This window comes from Brassica oleracea, chromosome C8 (genome assembly GCF_000695525.1).
Source record: "Brassica oleracea var. oleracea cultivar TO1000 chromosome C8, BOL, whole genome shotgun sequence".
Lineage (NCBI taxonomy): Eukaryota > Viridiplantae > Streptophyta > Magnoliopsida > Brassicales > Brassicaceae > Brassica > Brassica oleracea.
The window spans coordinates 11,293,064-11,305,841 of NC_027755.1; positions in this window are offsets into that span (position 1 = coordinate 11,293,064).

Here is a 12,778-nt window from a genome sequence, read left to right on the forward strand (position 1 = left end):
TGCTATTGGAAAAATCAAATTAATAAGTTTTAATAACATTTGTATCACGTTATTATAAATATTAACAATTGCATACAAACTAATGCTATTATTGTATAGTTAGCTATAGCATAAAAAAAGCCGCTATTAAAAGTGTCGGACATATTATAACGGGCGCTGTCAGAGCGTCTAAGGAAGCGATATTATACAGAATTCATAGCGTTTTTCGTCGGCTATTACTACCCATATTTCCTGTAGTGTACTAAGCATATATGGATATTCTAGAACTCAAACTTTAAGAATAGTCAATCAACTTTCGTATATTTAGACTATATATTGTTGGATCTAGGACCTCAGCTGTCGCTTGTTGGTCCTGAGAAAGTGTCGATCAATTCCAACATTGGTGTATCGATCGATACACCTTTCAGCCCGTCGAGCGATGCAACTAGCGAGTTGTCGATCGATGAACCTTCCAGGGAGCGTTATCGTACGGGTTTGACGTGTTCACTAGGTTTAACTAAATCACCTTCCGCTTGTTTCTAGCAATCCTAGCACAATCTAAACTATTCAGACAGAGAACCAAACTTCCACTTTCGCTCTATTATCTAAAGGCAAGGTCTTAGTAAGCTATTCTAGAACACATGCATTAAGAACAGTTTAGTTGATTCATTTTCCCGACACTTATCAATTCTATAGTTTTGGCTAATCCCTCATTGAATATCTGAACCATAAATCTAACAAGAAGAACTACTCAGATATAGCCAAGCAATTCATAACAACAAGATATAAAAACTGCATAAATAGAATAGAGTTGAAAACTGGAGTTCACAAATCTCTGAAAAAGTTATTGGATCTTCTTTCCAAACCTAAGACTCTAAGTATTTTGCTGTATGAAAGTAAGAAAGCATGTGTTGCCTAGAACAATGGCAGAGCACATAAATATTAGGTTAAAACTCGTCAGGGGTAATCTAGTAATTCTTGTGGGCCTTGGGCTTAAAGTCGGCTGGAACCATTTTCGCCTTTGCGCGCTTCACGTTGATCGACAACACAGAGTGTGTGTCGATCGATTATCATCATTGATCATCGATCGCTAGGCTGGTCGATGGTCAGCTACGGGCCTTTATCATTTAATCTCCAAAATGCACAAAAATCACAACTTTCCTCCAAATCACTCCAAAACCTGAAAACATACTAAAAAGACTCCAAAACAACTAATATGTATTTGAAAACACCTATATACCATGGCTAAAAATGGGTAAAATCCATGGTATATCAACACCCCAGACTTACTCTTTGGCTTGTCCTCAAGCAAAACAACAAGCAGTCTCTCTTAAAGGTGTTTTTGAAACAGTAGGGACTCACATAATTTAAGAACTCACCATCATCACCTCAACTATATTGCAACCACATCAAATCAATCTCAACTTTAGAAATACTTTATATGCAATATCCTAGTTTGGCAAACAATTCCATTCATCCAACAACTTAGCAAATCATGTCTGACTAATCCCTCAACTGAACTCATTTAACTAAAAGATGGAATCAACTCAGGAAAGAATCTGAACACACAAGTAGTCTTATCCAGATCCTTTCCTCCCTCTCTTCTCTCTTCTTGTCAGTCAATGTCTCCCTTTTTTAAAAGGTATCATTTTATTTTTTTAATTGACTGAGATATTTGGACAGGTTTCCATGAATCAAACTCTAATGGTTTTAGCCACCAGATCATGTTCACTTCTTTTTGACATTTATCTCTTTCTAGAATATTTATGAATCAAACTTTAATGGTTGCAGCCACCAAATCATTGTGTAATCCTTTTTATAACTGAAGGGGAGAGAGAGGGGAACTAGCGACACACAGACTTTTTTACCTTACAGACGTGCAGGAGATTCCGGTCCAATGTATACCAGGCCCCAAGACAAGCAAGTTAAGCTCAATTAGGTTGGAGAGCTTTGGTTCATTCAAACATTCTCAGCAAGTGCGAATAACTGGCAGGCTGATCCACTTTAGCATCTATGGTACATTAGGCAGTCAATAAATCTAAGAATGGTGCTAAAGAGTGGTTAGATGAGTAAGGAAAATTTGAAAAAATTCAGTGTCCCTTTCTTGACTAAATAAAACGTTATGAATACATTTTAAAACTCATAGGTAAATTGAATGTTAGAAAACCTCCCCCCCCCCCAGACTTAAATTACACTGTCCCCAGTGTATATGTAGTCGGAGTTTGGTGAGAATGTAAATCATAAGTACTCAATGTAACAAGGAAAACGATATACCTGATCGCTGATGTGGATGTCGTTTGACAAGTTGATGTGTCCGTCGATCGTTTCTGGTGTCGCATTGTCGATTGATGTCGACCTGGTCTCATCGGTCGATGACAGGTATCCGCTCCTTGGTTCTTTTTTTTTTACCTGCAAGAATATTAAAAACGGAAATAAATAACTTGTAAATATTAAAACTGTAAGAAATTACCTAATAGTAGGTTGCCTCGCACTCAGCGCTTTGTAATAGTTAGTTAGCTTGACTTTGGACGTTGATTGTGGCTTGTAATGATCAAAGTGACCACTTGGTTGTATGCAAGTGTCCAGTTCAACTTTGCTCATCTGGAACCAAGTGCTAACGAAGCTTCTTATGGCCTCATCTCCTCTGGTCCACTAATTTTTTAATCTTTCTCTAGCAACCTCGCTTGCATGCATCCTATGCTGAAGATTTGGTGTTTGATGATCGTCCATCAATGCCTTGATGTTGCTGTCGATCGATGTTGACGTATAATAGACCATGGATTTGACCCACTTTTACCCATGGTTTATAAGTGTTGTAACTACTAGTTATTATATTATAGAGTCTATTTAGAATATTTATAGGATTATGAGTGATTTGGAAGAAAGTGATGATTTTAGAGTATTTTGGAGATATTTGGAGTAGCACCCGAGATGACCATCGAGCTCGACCATCAGTCGATATTGAAGAGGAATAATTGATCGATGTTCACATCTTCACATCGATCGACAGCGAAGCGCGCAGATAGCCCGGTTTGGTCTCAGCCGACTTAGAGCCCAAGTCTTCACCAATTTACAATATTACCCCTGACGAGTTTTAACCTAATTATATAAGCTTTGCCAACATGTTAGAGGCAAAGTGAGCTTTTCTTGTTTTACTATTTTTACAGCAAAAGGTTTTCTAGGATTTTTAGTAGATTGGAGAGATGATCCAAATAGATTTGTGATTGGAACTCCATTGATATCTATCTATTTATCTATGCAGTTTTTATACCTTATTGTTGTTATGAATTGCTTAGCCATGTCTGAGTAGTTCTCTTATTAGATTTTAGGGTTTAAATAGGTTATGAGGGATTAGCCCCAACTATAGATTGCTAAGTTGTGATATTCATCATTAGGATTGTCATTAATGCATGTTTCTAGATTAGCTACCTAGAACTTGCCCTTGGAATTGTAGACATAAGCGATAGCTTGCATCTCACCCTGAATCCATCCTAACTGAGCTAAGACTTGCTAAAATAAGCGAGAGCTGATCTAGTAACCTTAGTGAGTATATTCAATCTGTGCATTAATGCTTGACCAAGTGCGTCGATCGATATTCCTATCGAATAATCGGTCGACGTTTCAAAAAGTGTATCGATCGATATTCCTATAGAATAATCGATCGACACTGGTCAATAGAAAAAACCTAGAAAGCGAAAGCCTAAGGGTTTGTTATTAAGTGTTGAGGTCTATAATATCATGCATACAACTTATTAGGCATCTGTAGGATTATAATCCAGATTTCCTGAATAAAAACCCTAAGTCTAGCTATTTCCTTTTAAGCACCAAAACCCCAATCAATCAATCGAGCAATTACTTGCTCACAAACTTTCATTTTTACATTTAAAACATTGAAACAAACAAGCTTAACAATTCTGATTAGATTTATTAGGTTCCCTAGCTCCTTGTGGATTCGATCCCTAAGTACTACAACTGAACCGCTTATTTGAGAGAGTAATTCACTCCTTAGGGTAGTTTGAGTGATATCAAATTTGTAGTACTTAGGGGTCGAATTCACAGGGAGCTAGGGAACCAAATAAATCTAATTAAGTTGATTAATGATATACCATGGATTTTACCCACTTTTAGCCATGGTTGATAAGTGTTTTAATATATATTTACTACTATATAGAGTCTATTTAGAGTATTTACAGGTTCAGGGACGATTTGGAGGAATGTGGTGATTTTGGTATTTTTGGAGCCTTTTGAGTGCAGAGCTGCACAGACGCGTCAGATGTCTAGCTATGGATGAAGACCTTTCGTCCTTTAGATTAAGCTCTTCTTTTGACAAAAGACAGAGACTTAAGTTAGCTTTCCAATGCCACCTGTTTGAGGTAAATCAGCATCCTGTAGCCGAAGTTATGCCCGTTTTACTGAAGAGTGGTCAGTCTGCTTCGTGAGAGGAAGCTGTCGAGGAGATGAAGGACTTTCGATCGATGTAACAGCATTGGTGTCGGTAGAAAGTGAGGTCAGAATATGGGCTGAGAATATTTTATGACCGACTGAAGCCCAGAAGCAACCACAAATTACCAGAAAACCCTTAGACGACCCGAAACCTTATTTATGTTATTTATAAGCTATTGTTGACGGCTACACGCTATCTACGCTTTCTTTTATTCTTGTTCTAGGTTAGGAGAGAAGAGACGAACTCCTTCAGAGTCCTCTTGGAACTTCATTGTTTTGGTTTTATTTATATTTTATGTTATTCATCTATGATTTATGTGACAAACATCATGCATGAGTAGATCCACCTGCTAGGTTTAGGAATATCTAGGGTTTTGAATGAATTTTTGAATTACATGATTGTTAGGATATCTAAAGATCTCAACATTAGGATGGCTTGTAATACTAGGATCTAGAGTAGTTGGAAAACCACGAGAGTGTGACTAATTGCTTGAACCTAGAATCATAGGACAATTGAGAGGCACGAGAGTGCAATCAATTAATTAACGGAACCTGAATCCTGCTGGATTAGATACCTAGGCGCATACGAGAGTTCGTCTAGGAATCGAGTTGAACATAATCGATCAGATAGATAACGCTTGCCTAAGGCAGTGTCGATCAACGCTTCTACCATAGTATCGATCGACACTCAATCCGTAGCATCGATCGACGCTTATACCATAGCATCGATCGACGCTCGATCTGTGTTAACATGCGAGAGCTGAAACGCTGAACTTAGTCAATAAATTAGACTCACAGCGAGAGCTGATTGTCTTTTGCATTAGATATCGAGTTCTAGAATCAATCCTTAGCATCTATAGTTTAGAGTTCTAATAACCTGAAAGAAACCATAAGTCTAGTAACCATCCTTCCATCAAACAACTCTTTGCCACGCTGAACAATTGTCTTGTTCAACTTGTTTATTGTTTACTGCTTTGCATATTTTTATTTAGTGCTTTAAAACTATTAGTCTAGCTTAATCAAACTAATTAGATTTATTTGGTTCCCAAGCTCCCTGTGAATTCGATCCCTAAGTACTATAACTCGACCTCTTATTTGAGAGAGTATAAATCATTATTTAGGGTAATTTGAGTGATATCTAATTTGGCGCCGTTGCCGGAAGCTTTAATCGCCATTAGATCTTATCTAGTTAGATTTAGTCTAGGTTTTACTACTGTTCACAAAAAAACTAATAAATTTTTTTTTTGTGTTTCAGGTACATCCATATGAGTACCAGAAGCAAACAAGGGGATAAGGCTCTTACTAGTAGAGCCATTGGATTTGGAACACGTGATCCATAAGTCTAAAAGGGCAGTCGACACCCACCAAGCAGCGATTGGCAGCGTAGAAATCCAAGCGTCGATCGGTACTATTCATCCCGCGTCGATCGACACTGTTCGCTCGATCGACACTGTTCAACCTACATCGAACGACACTATTCAACATGTGTCGGAAAATACTGTTCGTCCGGTATTGTTCATCGAGGTACTGTTCATCCCGGTACTGTTCATCCCGGTACTCTTCATCGAGGCATTGTTCACCTCGACACTGTTCATCCGATGTTGAGGCACTGTTCATCCGATGTCGAAGTACTGTTCATCCGATGTCGAGGCACAGTTCGCCTCGACACTGTGCATCCGACGTTGATCGACACTGTTTATCCGACGTCGATCGACACTGTTCATTTCCCGTCGATCGACATTGTTCATCCCGCGTCGATCGACACTGTTCTTCGCAGCACTGTTCACTGTAACACTGTTTATCTGGCACTGTTTATCTGGCACTGTTCATCTCGTGTGTGATTGACACTGTTCATCGCAGCACTGTTCACCGGATACTGTTCATCCGGGCATTGCTCATCATAACACTGTTTATCCCCGACACTGTTCATCCCGACACTGTTCATCCGGTTAAAAATGACACAACTTGCAGGGAGACAGAGAAGATCGAAGTGCTAATACTTAAGGTCGATGAGAATGAGATGTTAAGAGACGAAGAAGGTCGCATTCGCAACAGCGCAGGACAATTTATTAATGCTCAGGGTGCTGTGATCCCTGATGTGATTGTTGTTGCTGAGATGAATAACTTTGACTTGAGCCGAGAGTGGTATGATTGGGTAGGTCAAGACCCCTTCCAGGGTCTTCCTCACCAAGATCCCAGAAACCACATCGAAGAGCTGGAGGATCTCGTGTCAAGGGGTGAGCATAATGAAGTGTTTGAATACCACATGCTTTGTAAGATCTTCCCATATTCTATCTCTGGGAATGCATTCAGCTGGTTCAGTCAACTACAACCAGGATCTCTAACCAGCTGGGATGACATTGAAAAAGCCTTCCTTTATAAATTTCTTGGTGATGCTGAAGCAACTGGAGAAAAGGAGAAAAATGATAAATGGGACAGGTTCTTGGCATCGTTAGATGAGGAGTATATGATTCCAATACAGCTGCTCGACGACATTATGCCAAAAGCTGATGAACAACATGTGTTTGGAGAACTGAGCAGAGTAGAGGAATCGACCTCAACATCGAACGACACCAGCACCTCAACATCGATCGACGGTACGATCTCAACGTCGACCGACGACAAGATCTCAACATCGATCGACATTACCACTTCATCGTCGATCGACAGTGGGCGCGTATCAGAGCAGAAGGAGTTCGATGTATGTGAAAATCTTAGGGATGGAGATACCACTAGGCGATCAGACAAGTCTGGGGGGAAGAAGAGGAGGAATTGGAAGAAGAGAAAAAGGATCAAAGACGGTCCTCAGGTAAAGCTTGCACTTTTATTTATGTTAAGAATCGAGGTTGGTAGGGGGAGGAATTGCAGACAGGATTTGCTAAGTTGTTGGCTAGGTGAATTTGGTTGCTAAGCTAGGATATGGTATAATGTGCTTTTCTGATTAGGACTTTTAGATATGGATTGCAATATTGTAGAGGTGATGATTCTAAGTTTTTAAATCATGTGAGTCCCTGCTGTTTTCAAACCTCTTTCAGAGAGAGTGCCCGTCTGTTTTGCTTGAGGACAAGCAAAAGGGTAAGTCTGGGGGAGTTGATAAACCATGGATTTTACCCACTTTTAGCCATGGTCGATAAGTGTTTTAATATATATTTATTACTATATAGAGTCTATTTAGAGCATTTACAGGTTCAGGGACGATTTGGAGGAATGTGTTGTGATTTTGGTGTCTTTTGGAGCCTTTTGAGTGTAGAGCTGCACAGACGCGTCAGATGTCTAGCTATGGATGGAGACCTTCCGACCGTTAGATTAAGCTCATCTTTTGATACAAGATAGAGTTTGAGTTAGTTTTCCAACAATGCCACCGGTTTGAGTTCAATCAGCATCCTGTAGCAGAAGTTATGCTCGTTTTACTTAAGAGTAGTCAGTCTGCCTCGCGAGAGGAAGCTGTCGAGGAGATGAAGGACTGTCGATCGATGTAACAGCATTGGTGTCGGTCGACAGTGATGTTAGAATATGGGCTGAGCATATTTTATGACCGACTTAAACCCAGAAGCAACCACAAATTACCAGAATACCCTTGGACGACCAGAAACACTATTTATGTTATTTATAAGCCATTGTTGACGGCTACACTCTATCTACGCTTTCTTTTATTTTTGTTCTAGGTTAGGAGAGAAGAGAGGAACTCCTTCAGAGTCCTCTTGGAACTCCATTGTTTTGGTTTTATTTATATTTTATGTTATTTATTTATTCATCTATGATTTCTGTGACAAACATCATGCATGAGTAGATCCACCTGCTAGGTTTAGGAATTTCTAGGGTTTTGAATGAATTTCTGAACTATATGATTGTGAAGATATCTAAAGATCTCTACATCAGGATAGCTTGTAATACTAGGATCTAGAATAGTTGGAAAACCACGAGAGTGTGACTAATTGCTTGAACCTAGAATCATAGGACAATTGAGAGGCACGAGAGTGCAATCAATTAACGGAACCCGAATCCTGCTGGATTAGATACCTAGGCGCATACGAGAGTTGGTCTAGGAATCTAGTTGAACATAATCGATCAGATCGATAACGCTTGCCTAAGGCAGTGTCGATCGACGCTTATACCATAGCATCGATCGACGCCCGATCTGTGTTAACATGCGAGAGGTGAAGCACTGAACTTAGTCAATAGATTAGACTCACAGAGAGATCTGGTTGTCTTTTGCATTAGATATCGAAATCTAAAATCAATCCTTAGCATCTATCGTTTAGAGTTCTAATAACCTGAATGAAACCCTAAGTCTAGTAACCATCTTTCCATCAAACAACTCCCTGCCAAGCTGAACAATTGTCTTGTTCAACTTGTTTACTGCTTTATTTACTGCTTTGCTATATTTATTTACTGCTTTATAAACTATTAGTCTAACTTAATCATATAACTATTAGATCTAATTGGTTCCCTAGCTCCATGTGAATTCGATCTCTAAGTACTACAACTCGACCTCTTATTTGAGAGAGTATAAATCACTCCTTAGGGTAATTTGAGTGATAGCAATTAAGTTCGGTTGATTTAATGATTAAATGTAAAGCTGCAAGTTTGTGAGCAAGGCAATTGCTCGATTGATTTGATTGGGGTTTTGGTGGAAGGATGGTTTTGCTAGACTTTGGGTTTCTATTCAGGATATCATGATTATAATCCTACAGATGCCTAACAAGTTGTATGTATGATATTATAGAGCTCAACACTTATAAACAACCATTAGTCTTTCGCTTTCTAGGTTTGTCTATTGACCAGTGTCGATCGATTATTCTATAGGAATATCGATCGATACACTTGTTGAAACGTCGACCGATTATTCGATTATATTGGAATATCGATCGATGCTTTTGGTCAAGTGTTAATGCACGGATTGAATATGTCACTAAGCTTCCTAGATCAGCTCTCGCCTTACTCTAGCAATCTTAGCTCAGTTAGGATGGATTCAAGGTGAGATGCAAGCTATCGCTTATGTCTACAATTCCTAGGGCAAGTTCTAGGTAGCTAATCTAGAAACATGCATTAATGACAATCCAAAAGATGAATATCACAACTTAGCAATCTATAGTTGGGGCTAATCCCTCATAACCTATCTGAACCCTAAACCTAACAGGTGAATCTATTCAGACATGAAATTTGTCACAGAAATCATAGATAAATAGATAAGAAATTGCAATAGATATTATAAACAAAAGAGTTCCAGGAAGAACTCCTTGAGAGTCCCTCCCTTCTCTCCTAACCTAAGAGAAACAATAGAATAAAGCTTAAAGAAAGTGTAGCCGTCAACAATGGCTTAAAAACATAAATTAGGGTTTTCCAGAGATGACATTGCAGACATTCTTCAAATGGCTAATGGAGCAGATAATCTCTTCATGCAACAACGCACCGTCCCAGCACATCAGCAAAGGGTTACAAAAGAGTTCTATGACACAGCTGGTGGCATGGACAATCGCTTCAAGCAGAAGAATTGACATCACACTCGACCGTCGATCGACGTTGACGTCCCTCCATCGATCGACAGACGTCCAAAATTTGGTAGAAGAGCCTTTGACCTTTTTGGAACTAGGAAATTCTACTGAGAAGAGAAGGATGAGTATGGAGTCGACAGAGATGATCAGGGATATGCAAGAGATATGGATGGACACATCATCAGTGTGTCCAAAGATGATATCAGAAAGCTAATGGAAAGAGATTCGAGGGATGAGCACAACTACATATGTCTTCCAGAACATGCTAGCTCATTAACACAGACCAAGCTGGTACCAGAGATCTACACCAAAGACGAGATCAATGAGATGTTCTATGGAGTCTGTGGAGCCCAAGAAAAGAATGAAGGTGATTTCTAGATGAAGCTTGATGGTGTCTACTATCCACTAATGATAGCATCAGTTGGTTGACTGCGTGCATGGAGGAGATGAGGAAGGACATAAACAAAATTCAGCATGCGGCCGACAAACATCGACCAACATCGATCGACAGACACCACTCAACATCGATCGACGACGACTCAAAGAACTCACACCCGATGAAGTCTTAACCAGATTTTCACACCAGAGCAGAGATTGATCTGGTGGTAGAAGAGATCTACAGAACTCTGGAAACAACAGAAGAGAGGCTTGATAAGATATGTGATGACATCTATTTCCCAATGGACCTTAGCATGAGTGCTTTGACTTCTCAGACAGAAGCAATACAAAGAGAATTAGTGGAGATTCAGAGTTACATTGCCCGTCGACCAGAAGCATCAGCATCGATCGACAAACACAACAACAAATCGACCGACATTCATAGACAGACATCGGTCGACGAAGCTACAAACCGAGGCCGGCTAGTACCAAAGGTGACATCAGACATGTCTGATGCGCACAACCATGGAAAGGAGATCTCAACTGATACTTACGCCACACTTATGAGACATCAGTTCAACCTTGAGAGTCTTGGAGATAGATTGCAGAAGATAGAAAACAAAACTGCAACAATGAAGATAAAATGGCGCAGAGGAGATGAAGCAATGCGAGACTTCACTGGTACATGGTTCAACAAACGCAGAGATGAGATGGAAACTTGTTTCCCAGCAAGTTCCAGCTTTCAACACTACTAGCCAAATCACCTCCTAAGTCAAGCTAAATGACTATAACAAAGCGTTGAGTGGGAGGCAACCCACTATTAGGTAATATTTAATTGGTTTTATTAATCTAGTATTTATATTGGTTTTTATTTATTGAAGGTCATAAAAAAAAAGATCCTAGTAGATGATTGTCGTGAGTATCGACCGATGAAACAATGCCGACATCGATCGACAGAACATCACCTGCCGCGACCGATATCAACACCTTTAAATCAGTCGACATCCATTTCGGTCTGGTATATCGTTCTAATTTGTCACATTGAGTCCTTATGATTTAGTTATCACCATAACTCCGACAGAATTTACACTGAGGACATTGTAGTTTAAGTCTGGAGGGAGGTTTACTGATAGTAGTTTATTCAAGAGTCTTATTAAAATGTTTTCAAAAAGTTTTTATTGAGTCAAGAAGGGGATAGTGAACTTATTAGATTTTTACTGATAGTACCATTCTAGACTTACTGATTGCATATAGTACTAAAGATACTAAAGTGGATCAACCTGTCAACTATTCACACTTGCTGAGATTGTTTGAAGGAACCAAAGCTGACCTCCAACACAAAACTTGACACAACTGCTTGTCTTGGGGCTTGGTATACATGAGATCGGATTCTTCAAACAAGTCTGGAAGGTAAAGTCTTGTGTAGATAGATTTATCACCCTCTCTCTCTATTTTCGAAATATAGATTAAAATTATAGATATAGATTAAAAAAAATTATATATATCTATTAGAAATTTATTAGGAAGGGATTCGAACAGGACTTGGTGGCTACAACCATTAAGGCTTGCTTCATAAGAATTCTATAGGTAAAGGATTAGAACATGACTTGGTGGCTACAGCTATTAAGGCTTGCTTCACAAATAATCCTAGGATATAGGTCAAAAAGAAGTGAACAAGACTTGGTGGCAATCACCATTAACGCTTGATACATGGAAGCCTGTCCAATCTTGGTCAATGATCTTGCAAATTTAAGAAGACTTTGACTGAGAGAGAGAGAATTAGTAGAGAGAGAGAGGATAGGAACTAACATTTACCTGAAGATCCAGATACTTGTTTGAGCATCCTTGCATCCTGTGATCGATATCCCCAAGGTAAAGCCTGCATTTTTATGCTAAGAAATGAGGTTGGTAGAGGGGAATGTCAGACATGATTTGATAAGTTGTTGGCTAGGTGAATTTGGTTGCTAAGCTAGGATATAGTATAATGTGCTTTTGTGATTAGGACTTATTAGATGTGGATTGCAATATTGTAGAGGTGATGATTCTAAGTTTTAAATCATGTGAGACCCTGCTATTTTCAAACCTCTTTCAGAGAGACTGCCTATGTGTTTTGCTTGAGGACAAGCAAAATGGTAAGTTTGGGGGAGTTGATAGACAATGGATTTGACCCACTTTTACCCATGGTTTATAAGTGTTTTAACTACTAGTTATTATATTATAGAGTCTATTTAGAATATTAATAGGATCAGAAGTGATTTGGAAGAAAGTGATGATTTTGGAGCATTTTGGAGATATTTGGAGTAAACACCCGAGATGACCATCGAGCTCGACCATCGGTCGATATTGAAGAGGAATAATCGATCGATGTTCACATCTTGACATCGATCGACAGCGAAGCGCGCAGAAAGCCGTTTGGTCTTAGCCGACTTAGAGCCCAAGTCTTCACCAATTTACAAGATTACCCCTGACGAGTTTTAACCTAA